Below are 8,092 nucleotides of genomic sequence, written 5' to 3' on the forward strand. Positions count from 1 at the left end.
CTTTTCAAAATATGTAGGCAAGAAGTCACTTGTGGTAGTCGTGTACAGGCCCCTAAGAATAACACTTGGTAGGGTAGAGGACAAATGAAGATATAATGAGAACTTGCAAGAAAAATATGGCAATATCATGGTGATTGTAAATTGGGCAAAAGTAGATTGGGAAATATTTTCAGATAGCTTCTTGGGATACACCTGGGACCTATTAGATCCAGTTTGGTGCAAAAGCATATGATTAATAGTAATGTGCTGAAGGTACCTCTTGGTAGCTTTAATCATATGATTGTAAAATTCAGTCAGTTTGAAGGAAAGAGTATGGACCTTGAGACTAGCATTTGAAGCTTAAAAAGCAGAGCTAGCTAAAGTAAACTGACGAGTTAAATTAAGAGACATTGATTGAGGTGCAGTGAGTCAATTATAGGAATATTTAAGAATCTACAGAATAGTTAACTGAGAAAAACTAAAGATAGCATAAAATTTAAAGAAAAAGCATGTTTCCACACAAAAATGAGTGGAAAGCTGAAGTTTGGATAGGGAATTAAGAACAGCAAGCAATGATGTTAAGATGAATAAAGAGTTTAAAAATTGGGCTAAACACAAAGCTAGCTGGAATCAAAATGTAAGTTTATATCGTTTTATTTCTAAATGAATTAAAGTGAGTATTGGTCCTGTAAACCAAGTCCTGCTGAAGGAGTCATACTGGTCTTGAAGCATTAACTCTGTTTCTCTCCACAAATGCCATGAGACCGGCCGAGTTTTGCCAGTATTGTCTTTGTTTATGGTAAATGTACTTTACCATCTTGTTCATAAGGTATTTGATATAGTACTGCATCAATAGTCTTTGTGGAAAATAGGAGCTCATGATATAGGTACCAACATTGGCATGAGTATAAAATTAGCTAGCTAACAAGAAATAGGCAAGAATTGGTCATTTTCTGGTTGTCAAAATGGAATGAATGGTGTACCACAGGAATTTCTTTCAGGTCTTCAATTTGTAAATGACTTGGATAAAGGTATCAATGGTATGGTTGCTATTTTGCTCGGGATGAAAATGTAGGTAGTGAAGAAAGTTGTGAAAAGGATATAAGGAGCCTACAAAGCCATATAGCTAACTTAAGAGAGCTGTCAATGATGTGGCAAATGGATCAGGATTTGGGAAAATATGAAATCCTTTTTGGTAGGAGGAATAAAAATTATATCTAATTGGTGAGGGATTGAAGAACACATACAGAGGAATATAGGTGCCTTGGTGCATGTATCACAAAAGGCCAGTATCTAGGTGCAGCAAGTAATTAAGAAAACTAATAGAATTTTGTTTAGAGTGAAGAGAATTTAATGCAAAAGTAGCTAGGTTGTACTTTCATTATACGAGGCATTGGTGAGGGCATATCTGAATTGCTCCTTAATTAAGGGAGACTATAAACATGGTTGAAGCAGTTCAGAGAAGTTTTACCAGACTGGAATGAGGCTGATTGTCCTGTGTTTGAACATTGGGTAGGCTAGACATGTATTTATTGGAGTTTAGAAAAATAACAAGTGACTTGATTGAAATATATAAGATCATGAGGGTTGTTGGCAGAATAAAGTTAAACATCGTGAGGAGACATAGTGGCTCAGTGGTTAGCATTGCCGGGTTCGATTCCCACCTCGGGCGATTTGTCTGTGTGGAATTTGCACATTCTCCCTGTGTCTGCGTGGGTTTCCTCCGGGTGCTCCGGTTTCCTCCCACAGTGATGTGCAGGTCAGGTGAATTGTCTATGCCAAAGTGCCCATAGTGTTATGTGTATTAGTCAGGGGAATGGGTTTGGGTTGGTTACTCTTCAGATGGTCGGTGTGGAGTTGTTGGGCCAAAAGGCCTGTTTCCATATTGTAGGGAATCTAATCTAATCACACAAGCCCAGGTTATAGTCCAACAGATTTATTTGGAAGCACTAGCTTTCGGAGTACTGCTTCTTTATCAGGTGGTTGATGATGAAAGAGTAGCTCTTCGAAAGCTAGTGCTTCCAAATAAACCTGTTGGACTATAACCTGGGGTTGTGTGACTTTTAACTTTGTCCACCTCAGTCCAACACCGACACCTATAAATCTTGGCAGAATAGATGTTGAAAGGATATTTTCTGCTGTGGGAGGATGTAGAGCTTGTGATCACTACTTAAAAATAAAAGGCAGCCTATTAAAACATACATCTTGAGTCTTTGGAATTCTTTTCTCAAAAGGTAACGGAAGCAGCATCTAAGGCAAAGATGGATTCTTAATAAACAAGTGGTGGATGTTACCAGGTGCAGGTGGGAATGTGGAGTAACCAGTTTCAACCGTGATCTCATTGGATAAACAGAGCAAGAATACCTGCTCTTGCCTCTAGGTTGTATGTTCAGCGAATTTCTTTCCCTGGTTCGGGGATTCCAAAACTTCATGATCGAGTCTTAAAATAAGGGATTGGCCAGTTAAGGATTCAAAGAAGACATTTCTTCAAAGAAGGTTTTGTGATCTTTGGAATTCTTTGCCACAAAGTGCTTAGATGCTTTGTTAGTAAAGCTACATTGCAGTCCAATTTCCGTTTAAGCATATTGTCCAAAAAAAAGAAAATGTGTGGTCCCTTAAGACATTTTTTTTGCCAGCCCAGGTGGCTGGCCTCAGTCCATTGGGTGTGATGGAATCAGGATCAAGGAATCCTTCCAGTGTTCATCCAGACTGGACCCCAGTCGACCTGTGAGGTAAGATTCAGTTGGCCGCTAAGTTACCTGTGCTGGGCCATCCTGCAGCACTGTTCTAACAGGTCAGTCTGAGGCTGTAGAGCTTGAGGGGGAGAGGAGATTATCATAGTTCGTCCATGCCATGTTGGAGAATGTGTGGGGATTTTAGCTGTTATGCTGAGATGCACGGGTTGATAACTGCAGGCGAGGAACTCCAAATAAGACTGTGATCCAATATTACGTGGGACGGCAGAGTATACTGTTGGGATCTTTTCACAAACCACCACTACCATGGCTTCTTTGGGGGAAAGTGGATTGCAATAGTGACCATGATCATGTGGTATGCCATGAGCTGAGGGAAAAATAAAGGAAATTAATCATTGTGTAAAAGGGTGGATGAGAACAGGGGAGGTTGGAGCTCCTGAAGTTGATAGGTCAATTAAACAAAAGGGTGAATGAAGGGTGAGGTTGGGGAATACGTTAGAGTTCCAGGCTCCACCTGAAAGTCAATCAGATGCACAACTTGGATACCATTCCATATACTGCCAAATCTCAACTACACGATAAGGTTGAGAAATTGCTGCCAGCACACTGTCACTGGGTAGGTTGTTTTGTCTGTAGATGTAATAAATTGCATAAATCAAGCATCCATACATTTAATGATGACACACATCTAGCCTCCAATTTCTCTGCATAATGCAGCTTGCATTACAAACCCAGTCTCTCAATCTTGGCAATGTCATTAATCATAACAAACCAATCCAGCTAATCATTGTGAAGCAAAAGTGATTTGAGGCAAACTTAAAAGTTTTAGCTAAGTATTCAATTTTCAAACATATTCCAAAAGTCTCATAGCTGCATAAGGGTTCAGAGCTGCTCTCCTCCCACAGTGTAAGAGTATGAGAATATGTGGCCTTTATGCTCAATGTTTTGTCTCGTGGCTAATGGAGAGCCGTATTCAAGGAAACAGTACTCCTACATACCTACAATATTGGAATGTATGTTCAAGACAAGGTTTGCAAGGCACATTTCTACAAGAAGTTGTAACATAGCAGATGTCATATAGAGGCATTTCATGGCCTCTAGCAGTCCTTCATGTTGCATCGTGGCCTGTGGTCACGATTCACTTGTGTTTGATATGACTGGTCAGCAATCACATCACTAAAATGTTGTGTTTCTGACAGAACCCATGTATGTTCAATGCATCCATCTGGCATCGATTCAGAAATGGTAGGTGCTATCATCACTGTTGCATCAATACAAAGACACCATAAAAGAATTGAGAATCGATGGTACCAACAAAACCAGGACTAACAGCAATTTCTAACTGAACACCCTCTAGATGAAGCTTTGCATAAGTTTTTCCCCAGGATGTCAATGAAGTTTAGAAGGCCAAGAAGGTAACAACCACATTGTAATTTCCATTAGAAGACTCCAGCTGTGACTGAGGACGCCCTGGGAAACCATAACAGAACTGTGTTATCTGCTGAAGCAGGATTTGTGCTTTCAGGAGTGGGTAGCCCAGTACCTGTCAAAGTAACTGTAGCAGTTACTTTAATGCAGCTGGCTCATTCCAAATATCCATTGGGGATCTGTGTGGAATTGTCCAATCCTCAACACACACTAATCAAGAATGTTACAAATTCCTTGTACAAGAACATTCCACTTCATCTGTTATCCCCCCCCAATTTACATTGAGGTCAATGCTCCACAACGCTGGCTTCACCAGGTGCACAGCACCTTTGTCTGTAAATGCATTGCATTGAGATTGCCATATTATAACACAGCTGAATACATCAACAGAAAAAGTTTCAACTCCGTATCCAACAACTCTGTACCACATCTAAAATATTTCTATCTGTTATCTTGAAAGAAACTATGATGCTCGTGCTCTCGGTAACTTGAATCCCTGCTTCGTTCAAAGAACTGAATCCCATACAATGATGGGAATTGTAAGAAGATGAAGGTACCTATGGTTGATGACTTATGTTCCCTCTGATTTCTCCAGTGGCAGGAGCTGGAGCAATTGAAAGTGATTGTATTGGCAAGCTGACCAGTGAACAGCTGCACAACCATGCAGTTAAAGGGGTTATTTGTTCTGCCTCAGTGGGCGGCTTCTTAGACCGTTACATTGAGAACCAAATTTCACCAGGGCCATCGTGGAATAGTGGTAGAGCTTTTCAAGATGGAGTTTCAATGCTTGGATCAATCTGGGGAGGTCTTGCAATACACACCAGCAAGAATGTGCTGCAGAATCCTAACATGCTCTATGTAACCAGACCAAGCAAAGGACTGATGTTGTGGATGCTGAAAAGCTGCTAGAATAGCAGCAGTCTTCCAAAGAACAAGATTATTGACTGGGTAGGACATCACTTTTACCATGATACAACATCAGGCACAAATGGAATGGAACCAAATAAGGTTTGCTTTCAAGTGTTGAGAGTTTGATGAACACACCATTCACCAAATGTAGATAATTCACCTCTTTATGCACAAAGACAAATGCAGTTTTTTTTAAACTTATTTCTTCACCTTTTAACTTGTGCAATAAAAGCTACTAACTGATTAAATATTTTGTAATATCTGCTGCTTGTATGTTCAAGAATGATGACATTGTCTGTTCTAATGAGCATTAGAATGAATTTAACCATATATGGTGCTGATTAAAGTCTTCAGAGGCTTCCTTACTGATCAGTAAAAGAGAGCTGCACCATTGTTCTGCTGGGGCCTGATGCACATTCTTCTCACCACCGTTCACTCTTCAACATCTGCAATTTCACATACATTAAATGGGTATGTATTGATTTAAGAAGCTTCACTACAAATAAGTTTCCACAGTCAGCATTTTAAAGTTCTTTTCTAACCTGACAATGTGCTATTAATTTGAATTTGGAATAGAATATTGGGCATGTTTAAATGAGTGTGTGCAACCTCACCCCACTGTGTGGGGTCAGGAATGAAAACATTCTCACACACAACATGACCGTAAGTGTAGACTGAGATAAAAACATCACAAGGCATTTCCATTAACTTTGCAAGTAGTAATCTCCTCACCATATAAGTAATTTAGTCAAAGTGAATATCAGGATGCAAAGATGTGTGAAATAATTAGTTATTTGGGATGCTTCTTGGAGATAAGCAATGCCTCACCACTACAAGTTCAATCTTCATTGGTATATATGGAAAAGCTGATTTTTGTTCTGACGTAGCTGTAGTCTATGGTCCTTCAGCAAAATGTTCGTCAAACACTGTTACAGATTAAAAGTGCAAACATTTACAAATGTGAGATTACTGATGTTCAGTAGAAACAGTTGCACTATTTACAGGGTGCATTGGAGACATTCACCAAAGTTCTATGTACAGCACCTTTCAAATCCTTGACCATTCCTATCTGGAAGGACAAAAACAGCAACTATCATCACCTGCAACTTCCCCTCAAGCCACTCCCTACCCTGACTTGGAAATATATTGTTATTCCTTCAATGTCACTAGGTTAAGATCCTGTGACTCTGTATAACGGTATTGTCGGGTATTTGCAGCACATGGACTTCAGGGCTTGAAGAAGGCAGCTCATGTCCACCATTTCAAGGGCATCTAGCAATAGATGTTGCTGAAGTCAGCAACACTCAAATCCTATGAAATTTTTTAAATGTGCAGTTGTATATTCATTTCCTGTAGCTACTATTTTGCTGTTCCATGACAATCATCAATCTGTTCATGGAGACAGTCAGATGCAGGTCAGACATTACATGACTTTGCTAACACTGGTGGACTCCTCCAACCTTCAAATTACTTTACCAAACCCCCAACCCTGAGTATCTGAAAACTCTGCCTGATGTTTGTCTGTGCATTTGGCTGCAGTCAATAATGTCCAAAACCATAAGGGCTGAACAGGTACCCAGTCTCAGACAGCCCTCTGTCAACAATCTGGGGCATTTGAAATTATATACTGAGTTCAATTCTCAAATGTTTACATTATTTACCTAGTAACTTGTCATTAGTAAATAATTAAAAACAAAAAAAATGAAAAGACAAGACGATATTTAAACATCAAGGAAAATTTATTCCTTTGCCACTTTTTATTAAATGTCTGCCTTTTTAACTTTTTTTCACACATTTTCTGTCCTTTTACTGAATTTTGATTCTTTATTTCAGCTATGGAAAATTAGTCAAAATGTAGTCTGGTTGTTGGTAGTACAGCCATAGTTGTTAGTTAATATAAAATGGTTGAAAGCAGTCTCAGTTGCTATAAAATGGCTGAGGGAAATGTTTTGCTAACGCAGTTTACACAGTCTGCGGTTTCAAGTCAAACTTTAAGCTACAATAATTAGGTGCCATCATACAGTGTAAAATCAAAGTAACTAGCTGAGATAACCTTTGAAATATATAATGGACTCTGTTACACAGAAGCAGATGCAGCTGCTGCTCGGAAAGAGACAGTTTGATGAACAACATCCTTGAGGAATGCCCATAGAAACCTGTGTACTTGGCTAGACCAAAGGCTGGCATTGATCATGGGAAAGAAGGGGAAAAGCCTGACTCACATTAGCTAAGTCACCTTTGGTGATTGTAACCATTCACTACACACACACGTGAGCTTTTAAAGATGTATCCAACATTAAGGGATTTAACTGAATTCCTGTAGTCTGCTTTAGACAGTAATAAGAAATCCCATTTTTCTATTAGCCCAGGAGTACTGAATAACAAATGCAGGAATTAAACCTGAAAGGTAGTTGAATAAGTTGCATTCTCAAAGCGCAAGGATACGTGATAAGGGATGTTGAAGACATCATGAGATCAAGGGAAGACCTTGAACTGTCACGCAGTCACATGATTAACCTGATAGGATGAATATACAATAATTTATTAATGTAATTGAGTTGCAATTGGTTTCTAAAATGCTAAGCCAGGCTGAAACCAAATGTATAAAAGTGTATGCTTCCCTTTGTTCAATCAAGAAGCTTCTGGCCCTGCACAATTTTTCTCCCCACTGGTATAAACTATAAAACCCTCTTTATAATGAAGTGAAGCCAGGTGGTGAATGAATCATTTAGTCATTCTGCTCGAACACTGACAAACAATAAACAACCTGTTTATAAGGTCAGCAATCTGAAGCATTAGCCATGTTCCTTTTTCCACAGGTGCTATCTGATCTGCTGAGTATATCTGGCATTTTTGTTGTTATTTCAAGCTTCCAGCATCTGCAGAATTCTGCTTTATAACAGATTTGATGTAGGTTTTTAAGCTTGATGTGATAATAGTATTAACACAAACTAGAGGCATCCATCTTCACACTGGCACAAGGCTGAAAGTCTGCAGATGTATCTAAACATTGTACTCATTCCTTTTTAATATTAGGTTTATTACATGTACCCTTGAAATTAAACATCTGGCAGAACGTG

Source organism: Chiloscyllium plagiosum, unplaced genomic scaffold (genome assembly GCF_037043375.1).
Source record: "Chiloscyllium plagiosum isolate Xiang-an unplaced genomic scaffold, Cpla_swu_hap1 HiC_scaffold_6, whole genome shotgun sequence".
NCBI classification, from domain to species: Eukaryota; Metazoa; Chordata; class Chondrichthyes; order Orectolobiformes; family Hemiscylliidae; genus Chiloscyllium; species Chiloscyllium plagiosum.